The 17,093-nt window shown below is 46.8% G+C and overlaps 1 protein-coding gene across 4 annotated transcripts in view; it reads right to left on the bottom strand.

The window, feature by feature from the left end:
- The window catches only part of LOC140388348 (bis(5'-adenosyl)-triphosphatase-like), a 1,872,387-nt gene that overhangs the window by 1,617,925 nt on the left and 237,369 nt on the right, over positions 1 to 17,093 (bottom strand). The gene's annotated exons all lie outside the window — the stretch shown is intronic.

The following is a 17,093-nucleotide window of genomic DNA, read 5'->3' as shown; positions in this document are numbered from 1 at the left end:
ATGCATCAAGGCTGTGAAATTGGTCAGGGCAAGAAAATGGGCGTGAACATCACAATGTGTCATTAATCCTTCTTTCCAATGCAGGCAGGCTTGTATGATAGCTGGGTGCAGCCCAGTGCTAAATGTGCTGCTGAGTGGCTGTGTCTGTCACCAGAGCGCCCAAGATTCTGTGATGTTAGCACCACCTGAAGCTACCCTACACTACTTCAAGTTAACCTGTGCTTCTTAAAGGAGAGGTGCATTTTTGCGAAACCAGATGCTGGAACTAGTTGTCGTACAGACCGTGAACAAAAAGAGCACAGCATTATGGTACAGCAGGGCATAAAAATGCTCGAAGGCCTCTGATACTGTGCTGGATGCCTTGGTGGAGGAGGTGGACAGGAGGAGAAAGATCCTCCAGCAGAAAGATTGCAAAGGCAATGGAAAAACAGAGGGTGGGATTTGGCTGACGCCAGAATCGGGAAATGCGATTGGGCGGAGAATCGGTTTTGACGCTGAAATTGTAGTGGGCGTTGGTTTCACGCCAAATTGCAATTCTCCGGTGCCTCGACAGCAGCATCAATGCATTCCAGAATGCACGTACAGCAAACACTGTTGGCATATCATTGGCGGCCCTGACCCGGTATTCTCCGGGGCCTCCGCAATGCTCTGCCCTCACTGGGGTGAATTCCCGATGGAGAGGTTCACTTGTGCTTTTATAAATTGTGAAACAGGTGCTGTGGCTGCTGAGGGAGAGAGAGGAGGTACGGACAGTATCCAACATCGCCATAGTGTGCTGAGAGTTGTGCCGTTGGCCGGATGGGCGCGGGGGGGGTGCAATCTGGCCCCAGCCAACCCATCAGCGGGATGGGCACGCTCCAGCGCATTCAGTGACATTTTGTTGGCTTGTCCAAATGGCGTGTCCCACCAATTGCATCACTAGCTTCACAAACTAAATTCAACACACCCCCACCATTCACTTTCTCTATCTCTATCAGTCATATCTCACATCATGCATTCATAGTTTCATTGCAATCATAACAGTCACACCACCCAAACACGTTGTACTGCACTCACTGACACAATTCTTCTCTCTTGGAAGACACAGTGGTGCATAACTGAAGGCAGTTGTATTCAATCAGCGAGATACCGGTTTGGTTGCAACCCTGATGGTGGAAACGGTGGTCATCAACTTTGAAGTGGCCATCGTTGAGGTGGTGGGTGGTCAGAGGAGGGATTGAAACAATTGAAGATGACAGCATTAAAATATCCTGATAGTCAATCCTCCTTCTCACTGCCCAAATCCCAGTCAAACCACAATCTCTTTTGATTTGCAAGTTGCAGATAATGTAAGCTAGTGCCTCATTCTCTCCAACCTCAGCTCGCAACCCTACCCTGGTTCCTTTCTCTTTTCAGATATCTAAACACTGTCACCTGGTCAAGCAGCAGTGGAAAAGCAAGAACTGAAGAAGACAGTGATGAAGAAGAAACACTGTCACTGTGATTGTGAGAGTTCACACTCATTGCCACCAGCTGAGATACTGACACTGTGTGTACTTCAGAGGATAACTTAGAGGCGGGATCTAAATATAGCAAGACACCGCGCACATGTGACTTGCACACAGGATGAGGAAAAGGTGGTATTTTCTCACAAGATAACAAGGTCACACATATGCTCTCCTGCAAAAGATTCAGATGAGGACTTAGATGGGGTGGCCAACAAAAAATGGCTGAAAGGAATGTATTATGAAATGCTTCATGTATGGGCAGGCCTGCCAGAAAGCCTGCAGATGATGTGAAGGAGGATGGAAGGTTCAGTACCAACTTGGCATCGAGTTTTGTGCGAAGCTTGAAATCTATCCTTTCCAGCATGGGTGGGAGTGATGGCCAAATCCATTTGTATAAATGCATACCCAACCATGATGCAGCATCTGGCGATCAATGTCTCAGCTTCCATTGCAGCACAAGCAGAAGCCAGTGGTATAGCGGCATTGTCACAGGACTAGTAATCCAGGGACCCAAGGGGTCCAGGTTTGAATCCCACTGTGGTAGATGGTGAAATCTGAATTCAATAAATATCCGGAATTCATAGTCTAATGATAACCATGAAGCCATTATCGATTGTCATAAAAAGCCATCTGGTTCACTCATGTTTTTCAGGGAAACAAATCTGCCATCCTTACCTGGTCTGGCCTCCAGATCCACAGCAATGGACTCTTAAATGCCACCTGAAATGGCCTAGAAAGCCACTCAGCTCAAGGGCAATTAGGGATGGACAACAAATGTTGGTCTTGCCAGCGATGCCCACATCCCATCAATAATATATATTTTTAAAATCTGGGTGCACTAGTGGAAGTCAGTGATGATCAGCTTACTGCCCTGTTAGTTCAGACTACTGCTATCATGGCTACAGATTACTAGGATTACTAATGCACCACACCATGAGAATGGCAGTGCCTCAGTAAGCACAACCAACTGTCCTCTCTCAGGCTGACAGCATTTGTGATCCCACTTCTGTTGCCTGTCAGTCAGCAGCCAGCCTGTGATCTTGTGGGAAGCCAGGCCTTCTTAGGCTAGAGCTGCTTGAAGTCATAGAATCATTGAATCACTACAATGCAAAAGGAGGCCATTTGGCCCACTGAGTGTGCACCAACCCTCAGCACCCCACCCAAGCCCTCTCCCTCGCTCCATCCCAGCAACCTCACCCAAATTTAGCATGGCCAATCCACCTCACCTGCTCATCTTTGGACTGTGGGAGGAAACCAGAGTACCCAGAGGAAACCTACAAAGACATGGAGGGCATGTGCAAACTCCACACAGACATTCGCCCGAGAACGGGGCTGAACCCGGGTCCCTGGTGCTGTGAGGAAGCAGTGCTAACCACTGTGCCATCTTGCCTCGCCATGTTGCAAGGCCATCTGCAATCTCCTCCACTGAAAGCCAGTATTACCTGTCTTAATGATTAATATCTTGGGGAAACTCTGTAATCCATACAAAGGTAATCCATAATGTGGCTATAAAATGCATCAAAAGTTTGTGTCATGAGTTTAAATTGATTTTATTTTACATTGGGCAACATTCACATCTTTTGATATTTATAGATCCATTATTTTCTTAAATTCCAACCCATAGCTGGAATAGAGGGATGTGTGATTCTTTTACTTGAAGTATTAAGAAAGTATTGAGACTTTCCAGTGCAGTTGATAATTGTCCTTGATAAGATCATTGAAATTGGGAAAGGGATACCTATTTGGCCGGTATTGCTACAACCGGATGCCATTTGGCATCATCTCTGCATCGGAAGTGTTCCACAGAATAATGGAGCAGATGATGGAAGGTATCGAAGGGGTTCGCGTATTTGTGGACGACATCATCGTCTGGTCTACCACCCCGCAGGAGCACATTGATCGCCTCCAACGCGTCTTCTGACGAATCCATGAGCATGGCCTCCGCCTCAACAGGGCCAAATGCTCCTTTGGTCAAACAGAACTTAATTTCCTCGGAGACCACATTTCACAGTTTGGCGTGCAGCCGGATGCTGACAAGGTATCTGCCATTAAGGCCATGAAGACACCGGAGGACAAGAAGGCTGTCCTCCGCTTCCTGGGCATGGTCAATTTCCTGGGGAAATTCATCCCTAATCTCGCCTCCCACACCACGGCTCTCAGGAACCTGGTTAAGAAGACGACTGAGTTCCAATGGCTCCCCGCCCACGAACAAGAATGGCGGGAACTCAGGGCGAAGCTGACCAAGGCCCCGGTGTTGGCATTTTTCGATCCGGCCAAAGAAACAAAGATCTCCACGGATGCCAGTCAGTCCGGCATTGGACCAGTGCTCCTTCAACGTGACGACGCCTCCTCATGGGCTCCTGTCGCATATGCGTCACGTGCAATGATGCACATCGAACAGCGCTGTACGCAACTTGAAAAAGAGTGCCTGGGCCTTCTTACCGGAGTCGTCAAATTCCATGACTATGTTTATGGACTCCCAAAGTTCACAGTCGAGACAGACCACAGGCCACTGGCCAATATCATTCAAAAAGACCTTAACGACATGACGCCGCGCCTGCAGCGCATACTCCTTATACTCAGGCGGTACGACTTCGAACTCGTCTACACCCCAGGTAAGGAGCTCATCGTCGCCGATGCCCTCTCCCGATCTGTCACCACACCCTGCGACCCAGTGGGCTTCGTGTGCCAAATTGATGCTCAGGTGGCATTCGCCGCATCCAATCTGCCCGCCACGGACGAACGATTCATCCAGATTCGTCGTGAGACGGCCAACGATCCCCTGCTCCAACGTGTCATGCGCCACCTGACAGATGGGTGGCTCAAGGGCCAATGCCCTCAATTCTATAACATTAAAGATGACCTGCCGGTGGTAGATGGAATTCTACTAAAGCTGGACAGGATTGTCATTCCGCACAGCATGTGGAACCTCGTCCTTGAGCAACTCCATGAGGGCCACCTGGGAGTGGAGAAATGCCGCCAACGGACCCGTGAGGCAGTGTACTGGCCTGGAATCAACGAGGACATTGCCAACGCCATTCTTAACTGCCCAACATGCCAGCGTTTCCAGCCTGCTCAGCCAGGGAGACCTTGCAACCCCATGAGTTGGTCACGTCCCCATGGACCAAAGTGGGCATCGACCTGTTCCATGCACTTGGCCGGGACTACGTCCTCATAGTGGACTATTTCTCAAACTACCCGGAGGTAATTAGGCTACACGACCTCACCTCAACTGCGGTCATCCGTGCGTGCAAGGAAATCTTCGCTCGCCATGGCATCCCTCTCACGATCATGTCCGACAATGGCCCGTGTTTTGCCAGTCAGGAGTGGTCCAATTTTGCCAAACTATACAACTTCACACATGTCACGTCCAGTCCCCATTACCCCCAATCCAATGGCAAAGCTGAAAAGGGGGTGCACATTATCAAACGACTCCTGTGCAAGGCGGCCGATGCAGGATCCAATTTTTACCTCGCCCTGCTTGCTTACAGATCAGCTCCATTGTCCACCGGCCTGTCACCGGCTCAATTGTTGATGAATCGCACGCTGCGGACGACAGTGCCGGCCATTCATGTCCCGGACTTGGACAACCTTCTGGCCCTTCATCGAATGCAGTTGTCTCGGGCCCAACACAAATTGGCATACGACGCCCATGCCACGGATCTCCCTGCTCTGGCTCATGATGACGAGGTCCGTGTCCAACTTCCCGATGGTGGTTGGTCCGCCACCACTGTGGTGCTCAGACAAGTGGCTCCCAGGTCATTTTTGGTTAATCTACAAGACGGCTATCTTCTTCGCCTAAATAGGTGGGCACTACGACTCCTTCCTCGCTCGCCAGCAGATCATCATGCCCTGCCTCGCCGTCATGACGAACCCGTCACGGAATTTGCAGATCTCCCTTTCGCTCTGCCACCCTCTGACTCTGACACAGTCCCGCCCATTCCAGAACAGGCAGCCCCTGACCCACCCTTGAGGCGGTCAACCAGAATTCGTCGTCCACCTCAGAGACTGAATTTATGAACTGCCTGAATTCATGGACTCTTTGAACTCATGAACTGATTGTTTCATTATCCTATTTGATTAACTCGCTGGTTTGTACATACTGTTGTTCTAGTTATATATTGTGTTACATACTGTCCATCTGCACTAGACACCTTCCAATGTAAATATCTTAAGAGTTTCTGTACATAGTCCTGTAAATATGCTCGCATGTGCCACACATAGTTAGGAACATTTGCATACTACATTATTTATTGCCACAAACACATATTTTTTTAGCAAAGGGGGGATGTCATAACATACACATCAGTATATGATGGTGCAGAGGTACACACTGACTGACACACTGCAAAACCAATCAACACACACAACACAGAAGCCAATCACCAGTTAGGGCACGGTCACTATAAAGACAGAGGGCACTAGTTTTCCCGCGCATTCGGGATGCAGCCTCTGAGACAGACAGAGCCCGCAGTCAGTAGCACAAACATCCACCATGTGCTCGCAGTATAGGCTGGTCAGGTTAGGCCTATGTCTTCAGTCAATCTAACACAGTGTCGATCCACAGTGCAAGTATGTTTAACAGCTTAGTTAAATAAAATAGAGTTGTATTATTACAAGTGTTGGTAGCCTGTCTATGTTATTGCTAAGGTAAACGCAGTCTCCACAGATCCAGAGTACCCAACACAACAGGATACAGCCTGGGCAGTAATGGTTATTCACTTTCTAAGGCAGCACAAGTTATATATTTAACATAGAATAGTAGCCACTCTCAACCACATAGGAGAAGATATTGGGGTGTTACTTCATATGTTTTAGAGGGATTATAACTATAATCAGGTATTATACATTTGTCCATAATAATTTGAATTTATTTGCTTGGTAATAAGCTGAAGGAAGAACAATGTTTGGGAGTTGAATTAAATTTGGGAAGTGGAAAGCATGTTTAGAAACTAATTTGATGTGCTACATTTCGAGCAAATTGATTATTACAGGAAAAAAATTAATAAAATATTAACGTGCTTAATGAAAATGGTGAGGAAATAATTTGTTTTATGGTAAAATGTAGCTTCTTTTTCAAGAGCTGATTTAATACAGGGGAACAGGATAACATTACAGGATCTCAAAATTCAGCTCCATAGCAACCAGTTTTTTGGTGCTGTTTCTGCTTTCAAAATGGCCTCAGCAGCATGTGTGCACTCCTTCCGGGGCTAGCCATATTTTGGTAAAGGCACAAGTGTAGGGAATGTTCACCGGAAAATCTAAGTAGACTGATGAAGACCTCAATTAATGTGTACACTGATTTGATGCCAGTTCTGCCATTTTAGAGCGCAGCTAGACGCTCATTTAAACACACACAGCTGAACATGTGTTTAATAGCAAAACATATCCCCACCATCTCTATTTAAAGGGATTAACAACTGCTGCCAGGTTTGTCTCCTCACTCCCAGACATGGTTACAGTAGTTTGCATTCTCCTTGGGCTACAGCATGGCAGGTCTCACAAAGCAGGACAAGCTGCTGGAAGAGAGAGGAAGAAATGGGGGGAAAAAAGAGTTGTCAGCAGGGTGTTCAGGGAGCAGTTCACCAACCTCAAATTCAGCAAGGAACAGTGTGGCAGATGCCTTCACCTCACAAAGGAGTTTCTCAATGAAATCTGTTATGTGCTGCAGCCTCAGAACAGGGTGATGAAGGTATCGCCAGTGGCTATTTAGGTGACCAGGGCCATGCACTTCTATGCATCCTCCCAGGCTGAACCACTTGGAATTTGCAACATCTCCCCAGATGCCATATACTGCTCGATGAGGGAGATCACTGAAGTTCTGTATGCAAAGAAAGCAAAGGTTACATTCTTTCCAGCAACTAACTGGAGAGAAGGTGCCAGAGCGAGCATGTGGCTTCACTAGGATTGCAGACTGCCCCATGGCATAAGATGTCAGTGATTGCTTGCATGCCACTTTGCGTTTGCTACATGTACATTCTGAAATGTAACACAACCAAAAGGGATTTCACTCTCTCAGCATCCAGCTGGTGCAAGATTGCACACAGGCCTTGCAGCATGACCTTGAGCAGCTCTAGCCCTCGAAGGCCTTGCTTCCTTCCAGACCATTTCAGCAATGCAAGCAGCAGTATGGACTAGCTGGCTGACCAGCAACATCAAGGATACTGACTGAGTGGCAGATGTGGGAAAGGGTCTGTGTCCAGTATCCTGACAGCGAATATGATGCCTTCATTCTGTGGTAGTCAGCTATGCCATCTGCACCTGATCTGCCGAGACACACCCAGCAAGCAAACTGGGAACCAAGTGTTATGCTCTGATCAAATGGTTCTCTAACTCCGGTGCACTACAAATGGGGTGTATGGACACAACAAAAGCAACGTTGGCATAAAAAAGGTGTTGTAGCAGACCATTGAGGTGCTTAAGCAATGCTCCTGCTGCCTGGACCATTCCGGAGAGGCCTTGCAGTGCTTGGCAGTGCACATGTCAATTTTTTCTTCTGCATACTGCACAATCTTTCCATCATGAGGATGCAGCCCCTACCAACAAGTATGTTCCATGCAGCTGAGAAGTAGTAACAGGAAGAGGAGGAGGAAACAACTAACAGATTTCAGTCAGGGTGTCTGTGTTCAACAGATTGACCGCAGTACTGGCAAATGCAAACTCAATTCCCCTTTCATCAACAGTGATCCACCTTACACCTCCATCACTGAACATTACAGCATCCTCTTGGACACAATACTCAAAATAGGAAGCTTCACAAAACATTTCAGTATAACTTTATATATTAAACCATTCCAATATTCCACACAAAAGTAATCACCTTGTGCATTCCCTTAATCCTTGCCCTCCATGTATCTTTGCATGTCCTAGTGCTGCTATACTGTGCTCCTTCAATAGGTGCAGCATGGCTGATGGAAGGCTGCTGATTTTCAGTGGGGGAGCAAGTTGCAGATGGTTTTGACTAGCTGTGAGCCGGGAAATCAAGCTGCGGACTACCTCTGCATTCGCACCAGCAGCTGTGCTGGTTGGCTGAAAAGGGTATGAGCAAGTGCATGAGTGGAGTGGCAGTGATAGAAGAATGAATGCTATCATCCTGAGAGAGGAAAGCAGGTTTGTGCTCCATGCTGTCACTGCCAGTCCCTGGTGTCTCAGCAATCCTAGTAATCTGTTGGGGGAGGGATTGGAGTGTTTATAAAAAATGTTGCTGCCTGGATCACTCTGGAGCTTCTATAAGTACTCGGCAGAGTGTGTTTCACATTCTCATGGTTGTAGGAGGACCTTGATGACCTGCTATACAGAAAGGTTGGAATGGTATGCTGACGGAAATTCTTGGTGTATCGGGGAGAGATTACTGGACTGCTGTGAGATGTTGCAAATACCTTTGCACACTGGTTTCTGCAGCCATGATAGCATCAGTCTTTGCTTGCATGACTTCAGTTTGAACTTGCAGCATCCAAACATTGAATGTTTTTTGCTTGTGCTCCAATAGAAGCTAAGACATCAGCCAGCAGACCCTGCATCACAAATGCATCCGGAATTGTCTTCATGAAACTTTCCACGACTACCACGCTGAAAAGAATGAACTCCAAACTCTGCATAAAGCCAAGTTGGTGCTAGGCTCCTCCGTGCTTCTTGACAGTGACACAGGTGTTCTCACAGGCCTGCAAATGGTGTTTCTTCTTTATCACTGTCTTCCTATCTTTGAATCCCCTTTGGATTTCGGCGGCAGCGGTGCGCAGGGGCCTTCTTGGAGGTGAGTAGTGAATTTAAAAAGCCTTACCTTTACAGGAGCAGCCCTTTGGATTTCGGCGGCAGCGGTGCGCAGGGGCCTTCTTGGAGGTGAGTAGTGAATTTAAAAAGCCTTACCTTTACAGGAGCAGCCCTTTGGATTTCGGCGGCAGCGGTGCGCAGGGGCCTTCTGGGAGGTGAGTAGTGAGTTTAAAAGCTCTTACCTTTACAGGAGCAGCCCTTTGGATTTCGGCGGCAGCGGTGCGCAGGGGCCTTCTTGGAGGTGAGTAGTGAATTTAAAAAGCCTTACCTTTACAGGAGCAGCCCTTTGGATTTCGGCGGCAGCGGTGCGCAGGGGCCTTCTTGGAGGTGAGTAGTGAATTTTAAAAGCCTTACCTTTACAGGAGCAGCCCTTTGGATTTCGGCGGCAGCGGTGCGCAGGGGCCTTCTTGGAGGTGAGTAGTGAATTTAAAAAGCCTTACCTTTACAGGAGCAGCCCTTTGGATTTCGGCGGCAGCGGTGCGCAGGGGCCTTCTGGGAGGTGAGTAGTGAGTTTAAAAGCTCTTACCTTTACAGGAGCAGCCCTTTGGATTTCGGCGGCAGCGGTGCGCAGGGGCCTTCTGGGAGGTGAGTAGTGAGTTTAAAAGCTCTTACCTTTACAGGAGCAGCCCTTTGGATTTCGGCGGCAGCGGCCTTCTTGGAGGTGAGTAGTGAATTTAAAAAGCCTTACCTTTACAGGAGCAGCCCTTTGGATTTTGGCGGCAGCGGTGCGCAGGGGCCTTCTTGGAGGTGAGTAGTGAATTTAAAAAGCCTTACCTTTACAGGAGCAGCCCTTTGGATTTCGGCGGCAGCGGTGCGCAGGGGCCTTCTTGGAGGTGAGTAGTGAATTTAAAAAGCCTTACCTTTACAGGAGCAGCCCTTTGGATTTCGGCGGCAGCGGTGCGCAGGGGCCTTCTAGGAGGTGAGTAGTGAGTTTAAAAGCTCTTACCTTTACAGGAGCAGCCCTTTGGATTTCGGCGGCAGCGGTGCGCAGGGGCCTTCTTGGAGGTGAGTAGTGAATTTAAAAAGCCTTGCCTGGTCCCGTGTCTGTTCTTCTTTTCTGTTTTTATATAAGGCGGGAACCGGAAGTTCGACCTCTGGCAAGTCCCCCCCCCCCCAACCAATAAATTCTGGTGGAGAGGAAACCCGAGACACTACACGTGTAGTGTCTCCCACCCGCCCTCCTCCTCTAACCTAATAATAAGACCCATTGGTGTAAGGTAAGTGCCATATTATATTATTATATTATTAGCATTGTGCAGGTCAAGGATCGGAGGTGGAGGAGCAGTCTCTGTCAGCGAGAGAACCTGAGAACATCTCAGACACTCAGAAGGTAAGAAGGTAAGTAAGTGATTTTTACTTTTATACCTTTTTTCAAATTGTGTGTGTCGGGGGAAACTGAAGTGACATCACAGAAAAGCTGTGGCCAGAGTGGCTGGTTGGGATTCTAACCTAAATTTAAAAAAAATTTGAGTATTTGGGAACTAATTAAACATAATAACTTAATTATAATTTAGAGGATATCTAAGCCAGAGATCGGAGAGTATTATAGTTAGCTATCGCATTTCTATTAGAAATCTAGTGCTAGGAAACAGATAGTTGACAGTAACTTTGCAATTTAAAAAAAAAGTATTTAAAAAAAAAAAAAGACAAATTTTAATTTTAATTAATTGACGCAATGTCAGTTAGAGGGGTGCTGTGCTCTGACTGTGAGATGTGGCAGGTCCGGGAGGCTTCCAGCGTCCCGGATGGCTTCATCTGCAGAAAGTGCACCCAACTGCAGCTCCTCACAGACCGCATGGTTCGGTTGGAGCAGCAATTGGATGCACTTAGGAGCATGCAGGTGGCGGAAAGCGTCATAGATCGCAGTTATGTAAATGTGGTCACACCCAAGGTGCAGGCAGAGAAATGGGTGACCACCAGAAAGGGCACGCAGTCAGTGCAGGAATCCCCTGTGGTTGTCCCCCTCTCGAACAGATATACCCCTTTGGATACTGTCGGGGGGGATAGCCTATCAGGGGAAAACAGCAGCAGCCAGAGCAGTGGCACCACGGCTGGCTCTGATGTTCAGAAGGGAGAGTCAAAGCGCAGAAGAGTAATAGTAATAGGGGACTCTATAGTCAGGGGCACAGATAGGCGCTTCTGTGGATGTGAAAGAGACTCCAGGATGGTATGTTGCCTCCCTGGTGCCAGGGTCCAGGATGTCTCCGAACGGGTAGAGGGAATCCTGAAGGGGGAGGGCAAACAGGCAGAGGTCGTTGTACATTGGTACTAACGACATAGGCAGGAAGGGGCATGAGGTCTTGCAGCAGGAGTTCAGGGAGCTAGGCAGAAAGTTAAAAGACAGGACCTCGAGGGTTGTAATCTCGGGATTACTCCCTGTGCCACGTGCCAGTGAGGCTAGAAATAGGAAGATAGAGCAGACAAACACGTGGCTAAACAGCTGGTGTAGGAGGGAGGGTTTCCGTTATCTGGACCACTGGGAGCTCTTCCGGGGCAGGTGTGACCTGTATAAGATGGACGGGTTGCATCTAAACCGGAGAGGCATAAATATCCTGGCCGCGAGGTTTGCTAGTGTCACACGGGAGGGTTTAAACTAGTATGGCAGGGGGGTGGGCACGGGAGCAATAGGTCAGAAGGTGAGAGCATTGAGGGAGAACTAGGGAATAGGGACAGTGTGGCTCTGAGGCAGAGCAGACGGGGAGAAGTTGCTGAACACAGCGGGTCTGGTGGCCTGAAGTGCATATGTTTTAATGCAAGGAGCATTACGGGTAAGGCAGATGAACTTAGAGCTTGGATTACTACTTGGAACTATGATGTTGTTGCCATTACAGAGACCTGGTTGAGGGAAGGGCAGGATTGGCAGCTAAACGTTCCAGGATTTAGATGTTTCAGGCGGGATAGAGGGGGATGTAAAAGGGGAGGCGGAGTTGCGCTACTTGTTCGGGAGAATATCACAGCTATACTGCGAGAGGACACCTCAGAGGGCAGTGAGGCTATATGGGTAGAGATCAGGAATAAGAAGGGTGCAGTCACAATGTTGGGGGTATACTACAGGCCTCCCAACAGCCAGCGGGAGATAGAGGAGCAGATAGGTAGACAGATTTTGGAAAAGAGTAAAAACAACAGGGTTGTGGTGATGGGAGACTTCAACTTCCCCAATATTGACTGGGACTCACTTAGTGCCAGGGGCTTAGACGGGGCAGAGTTTGTAAGGAGCATCCAGGAGGGCTTCTTAAAACAATATGTAAACAGTCCAACTAGGGAAGGGGCGGTACTGGATCTGGTATTGGGGAATGAGCCCGGCCAGGTGGCAGATGTTTCAGTAGGGGAGCATTTCGGTAACAGTGACCACAATTCAGTAAGTTTTAAAGTACTGGTGGACAAGGATAAGAGTGGTCCGAGGATGAATGTGCTAAATTGGGGGAAGGCTAATTATAACAATATTAGGCAGGAACTGAAGAACATAGATTGGGGGCGGAGGTTTGAGGGCAAATCAACATCTGACATGTGGGAGGCTTTCAAGTGTCAGTTGAAAGGAATACAGGACAGGCATGTTCCTGTGAGGAAGAAAGATAAATACGGCAATTTTCGGGAACCTTGGATGACGAGTGATATTGTAGGCCTCGTCAAAAAGAAAAAGGAGGCATTTGTCAGGGCTAAAAGGCTGGGAACAGATGAAGCCTGTGTGGCATATAAGGAAAGTAGGAAGGAACTTAAGCAAGGAGTCAGGAGGGCTAGAAGGGGTCATGAAAAGTCATTGGCAAATAGGGTTAAGGAAAATCCCAAGGCTTTTTACACGTACATAAAAAGCAAGAGGGTAGCCAGGGAAAGGGTTGGCCCACTGAAGGTTAGGCAAGGGAATCTATGTGTGGAGCCAGAGGAAATGGGCGAGGTACTAAATGAATACTTTGCATCAGTATTCACCAAAGAGAAGGAATTGGTAGATGTTGAGTCTGGAGAAGGGGGTGTAGATAGCCTGGGTCACATTGTGATCCAAAAAGACGAGGTGTTGGGTGTCTTAAAAAATATTAAGGTTGATAAGTCCCCAGGGCCTGATGGGATCTACCCCAGAATACTGAAGGAGGCTGGAGAGGAAATTGCTGAGGCCTTGACAGAAATCTTTGGCTCCTCGCTGTCTTCAGGGGATGTCCCGGAGGACTGGAGAATAGCCAATGTTGTTCCTCTGTTTAAGAAGGGTAGCAAGGATAATCCCGGGAACTACAAGCCGGTGAGCCTTACTTCAGTGGTAGGGAAATTACTGGAGAGAATTCTTCGAGACAGGATCTACTCCCATTTGGAAGCAAATGGACGTATTAGTGAGAGGCAGCACGGTTTTGTGAAGGGGAGGTCGTGTCTCACTAACTTGATAGAGTTTTTCGAGGAGGTCACTAAGATGATTGATGCAGGTAGGGCAGTAGATGTTGTCTATATGGACTTCAGTAAGACCTTTGACAAGGTCCCTCATGGTAGACTAGTACAAAAGGTGAAGTCACACGGGATCAGGGGTGAACTGGCAAGGTGGATACAGAACTGGCTAGGCCATAGAAGGCAGAGGGTAGCAATGGAGGGATGCTTTTCTAATTGGAGGGCTGTGACCAGTGGTGTTCCACAGGGATCAGTGCTGGGACCTTTGCTCTTTGTAGTATATATAAATGATTTGGAGGAAAATGTAACTGGTCTGATTAGTAAGTTTGCAGACGACACAAAGGTTGGTGGAATTGCGGATAGCGATGAGGACTGTCTGAGGATACAGCAGGATTTAGATTGTCTGGAGACTTGGGCGGAGAGATGGCAGATGGAGTTTAATCCGGACAAATGTGAGGTAATGCATTTTGGAAGGGCTAATGCAGGTAGGGAATATACAGTGAATGGTAGAACCCTCAAGAGTATTGAAAGTCAGAGAGATCTAGGTGTACAGGTCCACAGGTCACTGAAAGGGGCAACACAGGTGGAGAAGGTAGTCAAGAAGGCATACGGCATGCTTGCCTTCATTGGCCGGGGCATTGAGTATAAGAATTGGCAAGTCATGTTGCAGCTGTATAGAACCTTAGTTAGGCCACACTTGGAGTATAGTGTTCAATTCTGGTCGCCACACTACCAGAAGGATGTGGAGGCTTTAGAGAGGGTGCAGAAGAGATTTACCAGAATGTTGCCTGGTATGGAGGGCATAAGCTATGAGGAGCGATTGAATAAACTCGGTTTGTTCTCACTGGAACGAAGGAGGTTGAGGGGCGACCTGATAGAGGTATACAAAATTATGAGGGGCATAGACAGAGTGGATAGTCAGAGGCTTTTCCCCAGGGTAGAGGGGTCAATTACTAGGGGGCATAGGTTTAAGGTGAGAGGGGCAAGGTTTAGAGGAGATGTACGAGGCAAGTTTTTTACGCAGAGGGTAGTGGGTGCCTGGAACTCACTACCGGAGGAGGTAGTGGAAGCAGGGACGATAGGGACATTTAAGGGGCATCTTGACAAATATATGAATAGGATGGGAATAGAAGGATACGGACCCAGGAAGTGTAGAAGATTGTAGTTTAGTCGGGCAGTATGGTCGGCACGGGCTTGGAGGGCCGAAGGGCCTGTTCCTGTGCTGTACATTTCTTTGTTCTTTGTTCTTTGTTAACTCTTGCTCTTCCACCACTGCTTGATGAGGTGGCAATTCCTGAAGAACTGAAAGGAGAAAGGCACATGGGTAGGCTGAGGTGAAGGAAGTGGAGGAAAGTATGCTTACACCATCTGCAGCTTGTACATCGGAAGAAATTGTGGGACGAGGAGGAAGTGGGATGTGAGAGAGAGGTTTTTGTATTAGTATATCACGGTCTTTGATGCTTCCAGCCCTTTTGCTGGTTATAAGGCTGTTCCAGTGATGGACAACACTATCTCCTCCATGAGGGTTGGGGACAGCATGGTGGCACAGTGGTTAGCACTGCTGCCTCACAGCGCTGAGGTCCCAGGTTCGATCCCGGCCCTGGGTCATTGTGCGTGTGGAGTTTGCACATTCTCCGTGTTTGTGTTTGTTTGGCCCCCAGAACCCAAAGATGTGCAGGGTAGGTGGATTGGTCACGCTAAATTGCCCCTAAATTTGAAAAAATGAATTGGGTACTCGAAAGTTCTTTTTTAAAAATCTCCTCCATGATGATAAGAATATGCATTCCTCCCTAACCCATCAGTTAGAAGCTGCACCGTTCAGCTTGTCCTGTAAGAGTGAAGAAAGTGCATCAGTGAGCATGGTACAATATGTTAGGGTGATGTAGCTGTTATGGTTGAATAACTGGCAGTCTGTGCAAACTGTGAGGTGTGGGTGTGAAAGTACCAGCGGTATTAGAAGGTTCACCATCTCTGGGGTGTGGTCGTACTTCCTGCATTTTATTTAACACAGAGCAAAATTGGCATTTTATGACCATTTTAAATTTTCTGTTCATGAGGGTTTCTTTGTGGATGAGGAATATTTGGCCCAAGCAGTCCATGCCGGTGTTCATGATCCACTTGAGCCTCCTCCCATCTTTTTTCATCTAAATCTATCATCATAACCGTCTCTTCCCGTCCTCATGTTTGTCTAATTTCCGCTTCTTTTCTATTTGTACTATTTGCTTCAACCACTTCCTGTGGTAGTGAGTTCCACGTTTTCACCACTCTTTAGGTAAGGAAGTCTACTGAATTCCCGATTGGATTTCTTGATTACTATCTTATACTGATGTTGTATGATCTAGTTATAATTTTCCCCACAAGAGAAAAGTTCTCTATTTCTCTCTCAAAATATTCAATAAATATTAGGTCACCCCTCAGCCACCTGAAAAGAAAAGATAGGCCCTTGGGCTGAATTTGCATAATTTTGGAAACTGTCAAGGGAGCCAAGATGTGACCAGGAGTCCGATACTGAAATTTGCCAGATGACAGAGGGAGGCTGTCAGGAAGTGGTTTATTAACATTGAAGATAGATCATTTTTGTTAACATTACTTGATTTCCTGAATTTAGCCAAAAGACCTGAAAGGGAAAAAAATAGGTTTTATAACTTCACTGTGAGGTTGAAGTAACCGTGGTTCATGATATTGAAGCAGTGCAGGTCTACTTGCTGTGTGGCTGGGAAATCCTATTTAGAGGACACCAACAGGCATGACAGAATGGTGACAGCCAATCATTGACATTTTTTAATTGGAAAACTGGTGAGGAGGATGTTTAGCTATTTAAAAAATGGAATGTACAACATACATGCTGATTTTAATATAAAGATTTTGAACGGTGTGAATCCAAATTTAAAAAAAAACAAATGTGAATATCCAATTATATATATTTAATATTCTGATTTTATCTGAAAAGAAGTTGATTAAAGAAAGCTTAAAGGCATTTATGTACTGCATTTTCAATTAAGCTTGATCTTAATCAAGGAAGAATGTTGCCGATTTATTTCTGGCAATGTGATCAGTTAACTCGTAGCTCAATGCATTCAGTGCATTCATCCACGTGGACAGAGATACAAGACGTCTGCATGGTTTTGTATTTACATTAAGAATCAATAACATTTCATTTAAAAATTTAATTCCCAATTTAATACAATTTCACTTATGAGATTACTGCCTGATCATGTGTATTTTAGGAAGATTACATTTGCTCAAACGTCTGAGGTTGTGAATACATAATTATCAAAAATCCTTTATATACATTGAGCTTCTTAAAATGGGGCTCAGTTATGGCCTTAGTGATAAAAACTAAGTTGTCATTTTCCTTCTCCCTCTTCTCTAGATTTAAAGTTTCAAATGTGGAATCAATTTCTATGCTAGGTGGTATTAAATTACCTGCCTAACACATGAAGTGACTCCTAAAATCCAGCTTAAATCCAA

The sequence above is a fragment of the Scyliorhinus torazame genome, chromosome 13 (assembly GCF_047496885.1).
Source record: "Scyliorhinus torazame isolate Kashiwa2021f chromosome 13, sScyTor2.1, whole genome shotgun sequence".
NCBI classification, from domain to species: Eukaryota; Metazoa; Chordata; class Chondrichthyes; order Carcharhiniformes; family Scyliorhinidae; genus Scyliorhinus; species Scyliorhinus torazame.
Note: the sequence above shows the minus strand (reverse complement) of the source record. Positions and strands in the feature narration are given on the sequence as shown.